This window comes from Physeter macrocephalus, chromosome 20 (genome assembly GCF_002837175.3).
Source record: "Physeter macrocephalus isolate SW-GA chromosome 20, ASM283717v5, whole genome shotgun sequence".
NCBI classification, from domain to species: domain Eukaryota; kingdom Metazoa; phylum Chordata; class Mammalia; order Artiodactyla; family Physeteridae; genus Physeter; species Physeter macrocephalus.
Genome location: NC_041233.1, coordinates 87,053,072 through 87,068,884, shown reverse-complemented (window position 1 = coordinate 87,068,884; position 15,813 = coordinate 87,053,072). Strand labels below are relative to the sequence as shown.

Sequence of the window (15,813 nt, the reverse complement as noted above, 5' to 3'; positions counted from 1 at the left end):
CATATCTCCTCGGGGCTCCCCCCCCGATCTCCTCGGGGGTCCCCACCAGATCTCCTTGGGATCCCCACCAGATCTCCTTGGGGGTCCCCCACCAGATCTCCTCGGGCTCCTCCCCCACCAGATCTTGGGGCTCCCCACCAGATCTCCTCAGGCTCCCCCACCAGATCTCCTCAGGGCTCCCCCCGCAGATCTCCTCGGGGCTCCCCCAACAGATCTCCTCGGGCTCCCCCGCCAGATCTCCTCGGGGCTCCCCACCAGATCTCCTCGGGCCTCCCCCGCAACCCCGCCCGGGCTCACTGATCTCAGCTCCTGCCCACCCCCTCCCCTCACTGGCTCGCTCACCTCAGGGCCTTTGTACCTTCTGGTCCCTCTGCCAGAAGCAGCCTGTCTGATGGCTGCACAGCTCATCACATGCTCCAAGTCCCTCTCTGCCCAGATGTCACCAGAGCAGCCCTCCCTGACCCTGTCGAAGAGCACCCCCCATGCCATTATCCCTCCCTCTCACCTGACCTTTTGTCTTTTCTACTGACCACCTCATTCATTCATTCACTCACTCACTCCTGCCCGGCCCCTCACGGGACGCAAGGACTTTGCCGTGTCTCCAGCACACAGACTAGCGCCTGGCACGGGGTAAGCCCTAATCAAGTTGTTGAATAAGTGAAGAAAGAAGCTATTAAACAAATGAAATAACTCTTGCATAGGCTTCCTCCTGGGATGAAGATGTGACATCACAAAATTAATACATATGTGAAGTAAAAATGTCACTAAAAGCCTCAGAACGGTGGTGTTCTATTATTATATAGTCAAAGTACCACATCTGTGTAGTTCCTTTGAGGGGTTCTAGGCATCGGGAATGGCGCCCATAAATGCTAATTGAACTGAATAAAATAGGCTCATATACCACGTCATACACAATATAATGATCAATCAACATTAAGGTTATTTAGAGGAAAAAGGCAGGACATAAAATTTATGTACCTGTGATTGTGGCAATGTTAAAAGGCATATAAAAGACCAAAAGGTAATCACTAGAATTGTAACAGTGGTTGAGTTTAAGAAGCAGTGTCAGAGATCATTTTTTCCTTTCCTCCAAAAACTGTATACCACGGTGACATGCTTTTCAAATTAAAATAATACATAAAAAACAAATCAATACACGTATATTGAGAACCATCTTTTTAAAAAATATAATTCACTAAAATGTGGTGAGTACACGTGCTGGGAGGGCAGGGTAGGCAATGCTACAAGGCACACGATGAAATAAAAAATGTGCCCTGACCACCTTCTCATTTCCTAAGCTTTGTAGACCATGCAATTCTGGAGATTCTGGGCCCAACGGAGACACGGGAAAAGACCACTCTAAAGGCAAGAGACAATGTTCTATAAATGAAAAGACAAAATTAAACCATTCTGGACCAATATTATCTATCTTAAAATAGAAAAAAATTCTAGATGAAAGCTCATCTGTCAGGTTAGGTGGCCCAGAGGGCCAACAAGGACGATGCTCAACAGATATTTACTGGATGCCCCCGCGTGCCCGTCACGAGGAAGATGCTGAGTGAAGACGGACGGGGGTCCTGCACGTGCGGAGCTCCCATCCAGGGAGGGAAACAGATGCTCATCAGCAAACACACGTCAGACCATCAGCTGCAGCCGATGCTACGGAGGCAGGAGGCTCTCGCTGCACGTGCAGCATCACGAGCGCACGGATGGGGGCAAGGCCCGGTCTGCGCGGGCAGGAGAGGGTCCCCTGCCATCTAAGGATGGGGGGGTCAACCTGGGATGAGGGGAGGGGACCGGTGGCAGCCGGGGTGAAGGACCCACGATGGAAGCTGAGCTGGACCATACTGAAGACTGTGGTCTCACACACACTAACACTAATACCTGGGTGAAGGCAGCTCAGCGGCGATGCCCTCAGCCCAGCTTTGCTTGGAGTGAGGCTTTTCATCGTCTTTATGGTCCCCCTGGCACCACTGCAGAGCAGGGATTCCCTCTCCTACTTAGATGACCTTAGATAACTTATTTCCACAACTGTGTCTATGTTTTCTCCTTCACGCTCAAACCCTCCGCCAACCAGCTTAAGTCCAAAAGCCGCTGGTTGAGGAGAAATGCTTGCCCCTTTTCTGAGACCAGATGATTTCTATCTTGCATGATATTTACCCGGCCAGTTTCTTATTGCAAGTACCAACACCCTGACTTTCTCCATTGATTTTGATCAAATGTGAGCAAAATACAGAGCTTAAATAACCACACAATCTGCTCTATGGAAAAAGATAGCAACGCCGCTGAAACCGAGCCCTCGGCGGGCCAGAGGACCACTGTGCGGGAGGCCACGGTGGGAGTTTGCCAAGAACGTGGCCCAAATTCAGAGTGGCTGAGGCCCTACCAGGATGCCGTCGGGGAGTGCTGGTGTCTGAAAGTAGGATCTTGAAGGGAGGTGATCACATCAGTGGGGAAATCTGACTTATTCAATAAATGATGCTGGGACAACGTGCTAGCTGCTAACTATCTGGAAGGAAGAAAATGAGATCCCTACCTCACACCAAGTTAAAGATTTAAACATAAAAATGGAAACCTGAAGAAAATTAGAACATAGGTAAATATTTACTTAACACTGGGATGGGGAAGCCTAGACATGACATTGAAGGCGGTTAATGGAAAGTATCAACACATGTGAGTTCATGGGAATCCTGCAGCTGGAGAGAGAGGAGTCTGAGGTGTGGAAGCATCACTTGGAAATGCCTCTTCTCGTCCTCAGCAGTGGTTCTCAACAAGGGGAAGTGCCGTTTGGAACCTCCAGCAAATGCCTTGTTCCTTCTAACTCTCCTAGGAGGGCTTTTCTGAAAAAGGTCAGGACGAGGCGGGGGGAGGTTGGAACAAGCTTCCTCTTTCCCTCTCCTTCCCCAAGTGTGAAAGCCCCTAAATGGCCAGGATTCACAGGACTGAACGTTACGAGATAGTCGTCAATTTTCAGCTGCCATCAGCCTCCTGCACTGGAGGAACAGAGCCCTTCAACTGTTTGACTTATTGCAGGAGGTACTGAGGGTTTCATAAGCTGTGTCCGAAACGCGTCCTGTTCACAAGATCCTGTCTTTCCTCAGTGCCTTCTGAACAAGCTGCTCAGCTCGGCTCTCCTGCCCTCGTGTCTAGGCCTTCAGCTCTGAATGAGCCCTCCTCGGGGCTCCTGAGTTGAGGCTTATAGATTCTCTTCTTCCACGAGCATCCGCCTCAACTCTCCCTAACACCCTCTTCTCCACCCTAGAAACCGGAATGTTAAAGGAAGGGTGAAAACAAACGTTCTCAGGATATTTCTAGTCACGTTTGTACGCTGTTTATAAACAGCAATGTTGCTGAGTTGTAGCCCTTAATAGACATTTGTGCACAGGGGAGCTTGGGTGGGAGGGTCCTGCTCTGAAATGCTGCCAAAGGCGACACCCGAGGAGACCCGTGACCCTTCCAGCAAAGGTGCTGCTCCAGCCCCCCTCCACCCTGCACAGCCCTACCCCCAGCCTGGGGTCGAACCATCTCCCCAGCCAGGCTACCAGCCCCAGACAACAAGGTCGGTGGCAGACTGTGGCCTGTTCAGGAGCTCAGACCCACGCGGAAAAGAATCCCAAAGATGACTTCTGGCTTCTTCCCGAAGCACACACCTATTTTCATCAATTCATGTGCCAATTGCAAACTCAGCTGTTTATAAAGAACACCTCTCATCCTGAAGGATGCTTGCTGAGCTGCGCTTACATTTCACCCAATAACTTCGCAGTCCTTCTCCTGTCGCTATGATGCAGAAGGAATTCAATACATCTATGAAATGTCTTATTTCCTGGGTCTGCTAGGAAACAGCGTTAAGTAGGGCAAGGTCCTACTTGATGAGGCTTAATCTCATTTACTGACATGAGCCGAGTCATAATTAATAGCTGCTTACATCCTCCAGCTTGATACACTCAAAAGCAGATACGAGGAGAGTATCCACTGTGTTGCTTCTGGGCTGTGAGGATCTTTTCCCTGACACTCACGGCCCACACCCAGGCCACGCCCTCCCTTTGACAGATGACGGCAAGGAGCCGGGTCCCCCATGCAGAGAACCTGGGGCTCTGAAGTAATTTTCCAACACCTCCCTTGAGGCCCAAGCGCTTCACACACACCCTCTGAAAATGTACCACCTGCTCTCCCGGAAACCGGGGCTGGATCTTGAATTCTGACACTTCAGTCGAAATCTCTCTTCAGGGGCACGAGGTAAAATCCAGTAACCCTCTGCTACATGTGGGTGAGCCTGACCAGTAAGACGCAGAAACTACTAGCTTTTCCTGGTAATATTTAAATAAAACGGAAGATTCACTTTTGGAATCTTATGACTTGCGGAGGACAGGACAGCAGAAACATTTTTCTTTCACCATTCAGGATGTAGATCTTGTCATACGGAGTTTCTATTAACAACATCATTCTTGAATAGCTCACGAAAACATCGACTGCAAACGCATCAACGTTAAAAAGACAGTTTAAAAAGTAATAGTATATTTAGGGTAGAAAACGCTGAGTTTCATATTTTCACACGAATGATACAAAATGGAAACATTACTTGAATGGGTCTGAAACTGGCCTCCGCCCCCTTTAAACAACAGCACATTCACAGATAAGCGGAGCAGCCCTGGGAGCAGAGGTGCCTGGAGAAAGGCAGGGGGATGCTGTTCTGACGACGGCAGAGGCGGGGGACGGGCACAGGGGACGAGGAGGGGAGAAGAGGGAGAAAATGACGTCAGAAGGAAAGGTGACAACGCAGCCAGAGGTTAGGCACCACCTAGAACAGGGGTTTGGAGGCAGAGGATGCAGGTAACGGAGGCAGGAGGAGCAGGTGTCCTCGCTGGGGACTGAGCATGGACACAGAGCCTGGAAACAATGACGTACGACGTGCAAAGTGAACGACGCGGGACTTCCCTGGTGGCGCAGTGGCCAAGCCTCCGCGCTCCCAATGCAGGGGGCCCGGGTTCCATCCCTGGTCGGGAAACTGGATCCTGCAGGCACGCCGCGACTAAGGAGCCCGCCTGCCACAGCTAAGACCCGGTGCAACCAAATAAAAAATAAAATAAAATAAAAAAGGGAACGACGCAAACTGGAACCAGGTTTGGAAGTGGAAACCTGGTCCTGGAAGTGGCCAGGACGTCGGCCACCAGATGCGGCCCCTGCCCAGCCCTGTGTGTCCTTCGCCTCCTCCTTTTCTCTCTGCTGTTAGAAAGGAGCATTTGTTTCTCCTGCCCCGAGAAGGGGAAAGAGCACGGGACCAGTCAGGGCCCCGGGTCCATGCCACTCCAGCCTGCTCCTGGCTCCACAGCCCTGGGCAAGTCATATCAACGCCTCATCTGAAAAGTGGTTAAGAACGGCACACAGCATGGTGGTGGGTGAAGGCCCCCGGCTCAGCGCCAGGGATCCACACGTGGCGACCTGCTGGTACTGGCAGAGAAAGCCCCGGGCAATGGTCAGGAAACCTGAAGCCCAAGCCTGGCGCTGCTACTAAGTAGCAACGTGACCATGGGTAAGTCCTGTCTCACCATCTGCAAAGGGGGACAGTAACAGCGAATCTAATGCATGCAAAGTGTTTTGTAAGTTGCGGTTAGCCTCAAGTAACTTGAAGTTATGGTATCACTGTAGTCACAGGAATTGTAACAGCGTGAGGTTCCCAAATCCTCCTAGAAGGATCTTTCTCACTCGTATGCCCCCGTCTCCCTCCAGTGCTGCTCTTCTTCCTCGATGTACCGCCTCTGGCCTTGTCTTTGCTTGAAGACTGACATACACTGGAAGGCGCAGGAACTTCTTATAGACGGGTGGAGGGAGGTGAAGAGGTAGAGAAAAAAGAACCCTAAAAGGTACTAAGAGAAAAAATCCACACAAAATGGTAAAGCCACTTTGGAAAACAATTTGGTGGTTTCTTATACAAATGAGCATACAAGCCAGCAGTCCCATTCTGAGGTGTATTTACCCAAGAGAGATAGAAACACACGTCTACACAGGAAACTTTCTGTTCTCTCTCTTGAGTATGGTGGTGGTTACACTACTATGCATGTGTGTCAAAACTCATGGAACTGTACACTTACAACTGGTGGGCTTGACTGTATATAAATTATGCCTTAATCAAGCTGATTAGAAAATAACACTGGAATATATAAATAGGTGAGGTGATGGATGCACGAATTAACGAGATGACAAGAATCCTTTCGCAATGCAGATGTACAAATACATATCAAATCATCATGGCGTACACTTTAAATTGTAACATTTAAACGGTAGTATCTTACCATTTTATTTGTCAATTATATCTCAACAGAGCTGAGGAAAAAAGAAGGAAAACAACAGGGTCATCTTTGATATTTTCCCTTCCTGTACTGCCACCCTGTCCCCCCAACCCCCAAGTCCCCTAGGATAAGGTATAAAAGTTAAATAGTTAAAAACGGAAAGAAAGAGCCACTCCCTTACCTGAGGAAAGAAGGAACATTCCACTCGGACACAGTAAAACCAGCCAGTGCAACAAATGGAGCCCAGGGGTCAGGGGCAGGCTGTCACCCTTGCTCCAAACAATGGTGTCGAGAAGCAAAGAGCACACCAGATCAGAGGAGGAGGCTGCACTGCACAGGGAAAGGCCCACAGAAAGGGACTCAGACACAGCTTTTCCGAGGCCAGAGACGAGAGAGGAAGGCCTGCTGCTGGGAGAGCCTACTGACCACCCTTCAAGATGGGCACTTAGTGCTTCCACAGAGAAAAGAACAGCCGGCCTTCCCGTGGAGGTAAGTCTCCATCAGTTCCGCAGGACCCAAAAAGAGGTACCCTTCAAGAGCATTCAAGGTTATAAGCATTTCAGCTGAAAATCACTTCTGTGGAGGGCCACAGACTACAGGTACTTTAAATCTGAACTTGTGGACATCTCATGTACCAAAGCTTCCAGGAGGTCAGTTACAGTAGATGAGAGCATGAGATAATAAAAGTGTCACCTTGTTTGCAACTCCAATACCAAACTCGAAAATCAGTCCAGTAATGTCATCTCCCAAAAGTACAGTCAGAAATGATTTACACAGTTCCGAGCAACGGTGTTTATTTTCATATGAGGAACGGTGCCTGTACACTTGCCAGGCTGGGCCAGAGGCAGGGCCATCCCAGTCCTCTACCTTGAACGAGGAGGACTCAGGTAGGGAATGGGTGTTCTTTATGACATCAGTCTCAAAAGTTCCAGAAAACAAGTAAATAATTTAAAATGTGAATAAATACTCATGTACAAAGATGTTTATTAACAGGGTCATTTATAATGATCATGAAAAAGAGGAAACCACCTAACTGTCCCCAGACAGAAGAATGGCTGCAGAAACACGGGTGACTTCTAAAGATGAAATATTATGTAGTCACTAAAATGGTGTAACTTGAGAGTTTTACATGACATTGGAACACAGTAATAATGCTAAGTGAAAATCAGTACACAAAATGGCCTGGGCCATATTTCAACCGTGTTTAAGAATGCACCGGGGGCTAAGGGACTTAAAGAAACAGGCCCAATAACAGCGACTCTCTCTAGGTGTTCTTTACAGTTTTTGATATTATGAAAATTGTCTACAATGAGCAATTACTACTTTTATCAATTAAAAAAAAAACCTTCAAACGCTACAAAGAAAAGTACTTTTTTTTTCAAAGTTAGGCATGTACAACCAAAATATGCTTAGTTTTTCCTAGTAAAGAAAATGAATTTCATATGAATCTGTTTTCAGCCTAGGCCTCTGAGACAATTCTTTCTTTCTTACAACCCACAACTGAAGATGCAGAATACGTCTTCTGTTCTCTTCATTTATCTTAGCTTTGTTTTTCACTTTCAAGGCTGTGCCTTCGTTCTGGTGTCTGAGCCCTCGGGGGAGAGGTCTCTGCATGGTTTGGGGCCTCGATGTGCAGGCGTCTAAAGGCTCCTCCTCGGTCACACTTTTGCTCTCTCTGGATTCTATCTTCACCCTCTTCTCATGCTCCTCTGGAGGTTCTGGCCATCAGGACTGAACTTCACCCAAAGAATAAGAAAATCTCCTGATGGTCCAAGTACTTCACAGTAGTTGAGGTTAATGCTTACAAGAAACAACCTATGATTAACTCTTTTAGCCTATCTTGGTTCACAGACTTAGAGAATCATAAAACATTCGATCTGAAGGGACTTTTAGAAGTTATCTATTCCAATTTTGGTCCTTCTGAAGATGTGACCGTCCTGAGAGTACAGGTTGTGATTATCCACTTACTATGTAGGCGGCGCTCAAACGAAACCCGTGTGAAGGCAGCAAGTGATGCCCCTGGATGACATGCACCGGGCTTTCTTAATGACACTACTCCTGACCCCGGGGGTTGGGATGCCTTGAGGTCCCGGCCTCAGCCAGGGGTGGGGAGGCAGAGACCATGGGGAAAGAGCAAAGGGTGATAAAGAGAGCGGGTTACCAAGAAGGCTGCAGAGCCTGCACCCTGGAGCGTTTTCAGGGTCAGCTGATGTCTCAAGTGCTGTCCAGCTCCATTATTTTACATCATCCAGAGACCACAGGGCCGGGAAGAGGCAGTTTAGCCTGGAACTATGAACCACAGGATTGTCCTGTGGGGAGAGGGAGTGGAAATTTCTGACCCTCTCCTGAGCAGTGCAGTCAACGGCCTTCATGAATTTATGGAACATGAACAAACTTATTTTGGTCCTCTAGCTACAGTTTCCACTGCAGAGCCTGTGGGCTCAGCCCTTCTGTACCAGGCCCCATTCCGGATATATTCACTCTCCCTCCTGCATTTTTGTCATTCTGACATTTAAATTTCTTGTTGGCTCATAAAGCGTGTGTGTTATTCAGATGTTTTCCACACAGCCTTTTGCTCCCTGGGAAGGCACTGTCTAAACCGAGTAAGTGAAAATATTTGTTAAAGGATGAAGAAATAAAAAAGCAAAATTAATTCAAATGAATTAAAAGTTAAAGGAGTTAGGATGATTTGGCCTGAAGAAGGGAAGATTTAGGAGGTCCTACATGACTTACATGAAAAATATTTCTTAAAAACGGAAAGACGGCCTCAGGAGGCATAAGTGCTATTTTCCTGGAGGTGTTCAAATGGGATCTGAATGACTGAGTGGTGGGTTAGAGCAACAAAGCCCCTACCTATTGTTTCCATTTTAAACGGATAATTCAGTGATTCCATGACAACGTTACCAAAAGGAAATACATTATCAGCCACGCTTTACCCAGTTGGAGATACAGCAAACACTCTTTCCAACGACAGGCGAATGGATAAACAAGATGTGGTACATACATACAATGGAATATTACTCAGCCATAAAAAGGAACGAAATTGGGTCATCTGTAGACACGTGGATGGACCTAGAGTCTGTCATACAGAGTGAAGTAAGCCAGAAAGAGAAAAGCAAGTATTGTATATCAACGCATACGTGTGGAACCTAGAAAAATGGTACAGACGAACCTATTAGCAGGGCAGGAATAGAGACGTAGACGTAGAGAATGGACGTGTGAACACAGAGGGGGAAGGGGAGGGTGGGACGAATTGGGAGATTAGGTTCGACATAAATACACTACCATGTGTAAGTAAAATAGATGGCTAGTGGGAACCTGCTGTATAGCACAGGGAGATCAGCTCGGTGCTCTGTGACCACCTAGAGGGGTGGGGTGGGGGCTAGGGCGTGGGAGGGAGGTCCAAGAAGGAGGGGATATAGGTATACATAGAGCTGATTCACTTCGTTATACAGCAGAAACTAACACAACACTGTAAAGCAATTATACTCCAATTTAAAAAAAAAGTCTTTCATTGTAATAAGAAAAACTACACTCAGGAGGAAAGAACTTTGTAACTGAATGGGGCTGCCACACACTGCAATAAGCTCCCACTGGAAATGTGGAATTACTTGCGGTGAAGATTTGAAAAAGATTTGAAAAATAGATTATTACCACCTTGCGGAGTGTTTTAGGTGCAATACTGCTTGAAAGCCAGGGACTAGAATAGCTGAGCTTTACACATTTTCTCCCACTCCAAGACAGAAGTGGCTTCTGAACGTTTTTCCCTTTCTGTAGGTACTATAGACAGATTCCCTCCAAATATTCTAGGTAAGTTTTTTTTCTTCACTCATAACCAAAAATAGATGCGTTTTCATGAGCAAATCACTTAACATCCCTTCTATCAACTGGCAAACCTAGGATCACTTGTTCCAGTTCTGTGCCCTGAAGTGTTGGGCTGCTTGGCTAAGTTCCAGGAACTATATTAGGGAAATACTTTCCCTTCAGCCACAGTTTAAAATGGAACTATGTATATAAATAGCTATTTGGTTCTTACATATTTATTTGCTAATTCTGTTCCAAGTATAATGGAAGCTCAATAAAAATGTGAATGACACAAAAACACTGATTCCTGATACCACTACATATTATTTCTATTAATGGAACATTAGTATAAATAGGAGAGTTGATAGATGAAGATTATTATCTTAAGTATTTTCCATGCTCAACTTATAGCCCCACATTTCTGTTCTCATTCCAGAGGTTCTTAAGCCATAGTTCTTAGGCGGCAGAAGCAAGAGAGGACAGATAACTACTAAAATGATTTAGTCGGACTTTTTGTGATGTAGCAAAGTCTGTTCAAGGCTCTGACGTGTCTCATCAGAAGGCTGCAAGCTTGATTCAGTTCCACCAGTAAGTGCAAAACAGCAGTGTAAGCAGCCTAAACAAGGCGATACGTCCATAAATTGTTCATCTGGTTGGTAAGTCAAGTGAAAATTTAGCAGTTCTTCATATCTCTGAGACTATAAAATTAAAGTCTTGTTACTAAATTAAGAAACCATAAGAATTTACTTGATATCACCTTCAAAGAACCATGGAGACAGAAGTTAAAAAATATAAGAGAGATAAGACAGTTTATTAGATTTCTTTGAAAATTATTTCCCAATTCTGAGAGTGCTCCTGGCACTTCATTCCTTATGCATGATTAAGATAAACTTTCCTGGGCAAATCACTAGTTCCCTTTGCCTCAGTTTTTCCTTCAGAAAACTTAGGGCTGGGGAGGATGCTTTGATGTGAACATAAAGAGCTTTCTTAAAATAACCAGAAAGCAACCAGATATAAGCTACTCTTTAGTGATGTTTTAAATCAGTTAAGAGAAGAAAAATATGTAATTATACTGTCTTTTATCATTACCTACTCGATTACCTTTACTGGAGTCCGTGTGTGTATTCAAATTGCTGTCTTGTGTCACTTCCTTTCAGCCTAATGAACTTCTTTTAGTATTTCTTGTAAGGCAGATCTGCTAGGAGGGGATTCTCTCAGTTTTCATTTACTTGGGAATGCTTTTATTTCGAAAGACAGCTCTGCAGGATGCAGGACTCTCTCAGCACTTTCACACGTCTCTCACTGCCTGCGGGCCTCCACTCTTCCTGATGAGACGTCAGCTGTCGTCTTGGTGGGCTTCCCTCATACTCCCCAAGTCACTTCTCCCTTGCTGCTTTCCGATTTTCTCACTTTCAAAATTTTGACTATAATATGTCTGGGTGTGGAGCTCCTTGTGTTTATCCTCGTTGGCGTTTGTTAAGCATTTCGGGTGTGTAGGTTAGTGTTTTTCATCAGCTTGGGGAAGCTGTCAGCCATGACTTCTTTGAGTGTTTTTTCTGCCCCTTTCTCTCTCTTCTACTACTGGTATTCCCATTGTGACACGTAACAGTGGCCTGTATTTTTCTGAGGGTCTGTTCATTTTTCTCCATTCTTCTCTCTTTCAGTTCTTCAGACCAGATAATCTCTGTCATTCTATCTTCAAGTTTGCTGATTCCTTCTTCTGACAACTCAAATCCACGGTGCAGCCCCCTAATGAGTTTTTCATTCTGGTTACTGTACTTTTCAACTCGAAAAAATCCACTTTAAAAAAATGTTTTAATTGTGGTTAAAATAAACGTAAAATTTACCATTTAACCATTTTTAAGTGTATAGTTCAGTGACATTAAGTACATTCACATTATTGTGCAAACACCCCAATCATCCATCTACAGAACTTTTAATCTCAAACGGAAACTCTATACCCATTAAACAATAATTTTCCATTCTCCCTGGCAACCACCATTTTACCTTCTGTCTCTATGAATTTTACTACTCTATCATATGAGTGACATCATACAGTATTTGTCTTTTTGTGACTGTCTTAATGTCACTCAGCATAATGTCTTCAAAGTTCACCCATGTTGTAGCATGTGTCAGAATTTCCTTCGTTTTTTTAGGCTGAGTAATAGTCCATTGTATGTATAGACCACATTTTGTTTATCCATTCATCTGCTGATAGACCTCTGGGTTGCTTCTACCTCTTGGCTATTGTGAATAATGCCATTAAAATGGGTGTACAAATAGCTCTTCAGGTCCCTGCTTTCAATTCTTTCGGGTATACACCCAGAAATGGGATTGCTGGGTCATATGGTGATTCTGGTTTTAATTTTTTGAGGAGCTGCCGTACTGTTTTGTACCGCAGCTGCGCCATTGTACATTCCACATTCCCACCAGCAGTGCACAAAGGTTCCAATTTCTCCACATGCTCACCAACACATTATTTTCTATTTTATTTTGTTTTTTAATAGTAGCCATCCTAAAGGGTGTGAGGTGATATGTCTCACTGTGATTTTGCTTTTCATTTCCCTAATGATTAGTGATGGTGAGCATCTTTTCATGTGCTTGCTGGCCATTTGTAAATCTTCTTTGGAGAAACGTCTATTTAAGTCCTTTGCCCATTTTTGAACCAGGTTGTTCTTTGCTGTTGTTGTAGGAGTTTTTTACACATTTATATTTTGGATAATAACCCTTTATCAGATACATGATTTACAAATGCTTTCTCCCATTCTGTAGGTTGGCTTTTCACTCTACTGATTGTGTCTTTTGATGTGCAGAAGCTTTTAATTTTGAGGTAGTCCAATTTATCTGTCCTTACTTCTGCTGCTTTTGCTTTTGGTGTCGTATCTACATTTGGTTCTTTTTTATTTTATCATTTCTGTCTCTTTAAGGATAGTCTCTATGCGATGAGTCACTGCTCCCACACCTTCCTTTAATTCTTTAAGAATGGTTTCTTTTAGTTTTTGAAGTAAGAAAATAAAATAATTGCTTCTTTGAAGTCTTTGTCTGCTAAGTTCAATAACTGGGCCCCTCCAAAAGCAGTCTCTACTGCCCAGTTTCTCTAACATGTCCCATAATTTTCTGTTGAAAAATGGACATTTTAGATAATATATTGTAGCAACTCTGGTTACTGGTTACTCCCTCCCCACCAGAGGTCTGTTGTTGTTATTTGGTGGTTTGTTTACTTGGCTGGACTAATTCTGTGGAAGTCTACTTTCCCTACAGGGTACAGCTGTTGACGTCTCTGCTCAGATATTTCTCCCTTTTATATACTTTAGTCTGGCTTGCTAAGGATCACCCATGGGACAGCATAAGACACTTACTGGTCAAAGGTTGTGCTTAAGTCCCCTTAGCTAGTTAGATTTTCACCCTCTACCATGACGTTTGGGGCTTAGAGACTACTTTCACAGTTCAGAGAGGAAGGGGTGGAGGGAAGGTCTGAACATAAAGGAGCTGCACAAGAGTTGGAATTATGTATGCTGGCTGTGCTGGTGGCCATAAAAACCTGAGCATGTGTAAAACCTCATACCACTGTACACCAGAAAAAGTGAACTTTACTGTATGTAAATTTTTAAGTGACTCGATTTGCCTTTTAAGAAGATACCTCTACACCTGTACTGCTCTTACACAGCTGGATCCAACTTGATCACTTGGGTTCTTAAAAGTTTAGTACTTAATATTTAATAGGGGGACAGAAAACAAAATCTTTCTTATTATACTATTGCCTACTGGAGGTCATTTCTTCTCAGAACACAATACAAGCTAAACTGAAAAAACCATATCCTTCTAATGCTTAATGGTTAGTAGGATAAGGTCAAGCTTTTATACCTGACCAATGAAGTCTCTTCTGGATTAGACATCGTCATTTTTCTTCAAGTAAAACTTCCGGATTTCCTTAATTGTTACTGACAAGGCCCACAGAGCCTGAAGACACTATGACTTAAAGATCCAGGAGAAATCAAGCGAATGTAAACAAAAGTAGGGATGGCAAAAATCAGGCCTGACAGACGAGGTGTGAGGCTGAATGCACTGCCTGCCAGGTGCCCAGGGATCCTCAATTCTGCACAGCAGGCTGAGGCACAGCGTGACAGAACAACTCAGCGAGCCTCTCTTCCCGCTCCAGCCGCCACTTTAATTTCAGGTCAAGTTGAAAGCAATCCCTCTTTTTTTTTTTTTTTTTTTTTTTTCAAACCTTTACGATAGTAGATGAGCTCATTTATAACTCCCAACCACCTCGCTACGTTGAGTGCATCCATACCCTCTCATTTTTGCTTTTAATCTTCAGAGTAAAGGCAAAACCAAACAAAACAAAAAGGGAATGAACAAACAAAAAAACAAAAAGGAAGAAAATAAACTCAGTCCAAATTTTTAAGCCAAGATTCATTCTCCTCTTGCTCTTACAAAAGTCACCCTTTCCCTCGACAGCCACCAGTTTCCCGCCTTTTCTAATGTAGCCTATAGTTTCACGAAATACTTTTATCTGCTTTATCCCTTTTATTTATTTTTATTTTTTAAATAAATTTATTTATTTATTTTTGGCTGTGCTGGGTCTTCTTTGCTGCGTGCGGCCTTTCTCTAGTTGCGGCGAGCGGGGCTACTCTTCGTTGCGGTGCGCGGGCTTCTCGTTGCGGTGGCTTCTCTTGTTGCAGAGCACAGGCTCTAGGCGCACAGGCTCTAGGCGCACAGGCTTCAGTAGTTGTGGCGCACGGGCTTACTTGCTCCGCGGCATGTGGGATCTTCCCGGACTAGGGCTCGAACCTGTGTCCCCTGCATCGGCAGATGGATTTTTAACCACTCCGCCACCAGGGAAGTCCCTGCTTTACCCCTTTTAAAAAGATGCTCTCTTTCTTCCTTCGTGTCACTCAACTGGCAAAGCCTTCTATCAATCAAACTGTGACCACCTGCTTATTCATCTTGATACGCATCTGTGCTCTCACTGTGTGTGGATAGCTCTGTGTCTCACTGAAGTTGGAACCACTTGGTGGCAAGGATGTGCGAAGTGGCCTCCACAGTCCTCACTGGGAACAGGGCTCCATCCACTGAGTATCTGACTATCTGTGTTAAACGGTTCACCCACTGCTCTCTTCCACTCCCCTGCCCAGAGAAAATGAAGATAAACCCATGGGGGCTGCGTCTTTACTTCCTCGGGGAGACAAGAGTGTGGAGAAGGATTAAGAGATTATTCCTACTGTATAAGTGCAGGAGAAAGAGACAAAGATGATGAAGAAAGGAAAGAGAGGATGAGGAGAAGAACGCTCCTTGTAAGGATGAAAACAGTAAGAAGGAAACTTGAAAAACCAGCTTTCTCAGTTCTCAGGATTCCAGGAAACACTCCTGATGAGTAACAGAGGTTCTGAACCAAAGACTAGGTCAAAACACGGTTGTACAGGATCCTAGATTCCTTCTGGTTTCTCAAGGCTCTTTGGCTTTAAATTAAGCTTAAGGTATCAGTCCTGTTGAAAGTGGATTCAACTGAATCTCAGTCCAGACCTCCGTCTTCAAGTGAACCTGGGGGTGGATCCACTCATCTGGGCCGAGGCTTAGGAATAGACTGAAATGAGAGACCTTTTACATAACCATCAAAAGGACTTACCCGGGGCTTCCCTGGTGGCGCAGTGGTTGAGAGTCCGCCTGCCGATGCAGGGGACACGGGTTCGTGCCCCGGTCCGGGAAGATCCCACATGCC

General features: G+C 45.1%; 1 protein-coding gene across 11 annotated transcripts in view; it reads right to left on the bottom strand.

Annotated features, from left to right (window-relative positions):
* Nucleotides 1-15,813, bottom strand: part of SLC20A2 (solute carrier family 20 member 2) — a 107,395-nt gene that overhangs the window by 50,143 nt on the left and 41,439 nt on the right. Inside the window, exon 2 of one of the 11 annotated variants that reach the window (XM_028481020.2) lies at nucleotides 11,193-11,891. The exons of the other annotated variants lie outside the window; for them this stretch is intronic. The gene's annotated coding sequence lies outside the window, so the exon portion shown is untranslated. The remainder of the gene's footprint in view (nucleotides 1-11,192; nucleotides 11,892-15,813) is intronic. 11 annotated transcript variants of the gene reach the window in all.